Genomic DNA, 1,000 nt, shown 5'->3' on the forward strand with positions numbered 1-1,000 from the left:
CTGAAGAATGTACATTAACGAATTATGCATATGAAGTTCATCGCAGACAATAATTAATGGAAACATTTGCTTCTCTCCACTTGTCTTTCCAAGTTCATGAAGGGGCATCTCTACCTTAGAAGGCGCATCCAGTTTTCCAGACAACATAACCTTCAACAAATACATTACTAGACTTACCTTTTAAAGCCTGTATCAAAACACCATTAAAAAAAACAAACCACACTGCTCCTACACATGATACTTCTAACAAGGCAAGGCTGGAAAGATTTCTAGGGTCCTTTCCTAGGAGCAACAGGTTATTTTGTGACCAGCTCAGCAACAGTAAAGAGGCCTGGGTTTGTATCTGCACAGCATACAACCACAGGACATGCTCTCAACTCTAGATCTCATGCCTGTAACCCTTAACCAATACTTTCCTTTACCCTCCCTCCAAATTCTTGTACTCTCCAAATACAAGGAGAGGCGGCACAGCCAGCCCAGAGCCCTGGCTCACAGAGCAGGTGAGCAATGCCGTGCTCTGCATTTACAAACGCGGACGCCGATCACTCGGCGGACACCTGCGCACACACGGGTCAGCAGACGGGCCGAACCCCAGAGGCGATTCCCTGCTCACGCTCAGCCTGCTCCGCCAGCCGTGGCCTCCCTTCTCTGCCCCAAACCCCGTGTTGCCGAGTTACGCCGAGACCCATCTTGCTCCCCCAAATTTAGCAGAAGCCTGCAAAAAGGCTTCACAGCTTACCGAGCGAGACAGAAGGGTCTTTTGTCAGGGGAACAATACAAACAGAACCCCCCTTATTTCCAGCCTAGATATGCCCCCAAATACCCTTTTAAGCCCCAGCGAAAAACAAAACAGAGCAAGAAACCAAACACGAAGACAAAGGCCGCTTTTCAGCGGAGCCCGCAGCCCCGCTCCACGCACAGCGCCCACGAGCAGCGCCAGGGCCCGCTCCCTCCATCCTCCCCTCGTCCCGCCCCACAGAAGGCAGCTTTAACCGAAGGC

This window comes from Haliaeetus leucocephalus, unplaced genomic scaffold, assembly GCF_000737465.1.
Source record: "Haliaeetus leucocephalus isolate CR32 unplaced genomic scaffold, Haliaeetus_leucocephalus-4.0 Scaffold984, whole genome shotgun sequence".
Classification (NCBI taxonomy): Eukaryota; Metazoa; Chordata; class Aves; order Accipitriformes; family Accipitridae; genus Haliaeetus; species Haliaeetus leucocephalus.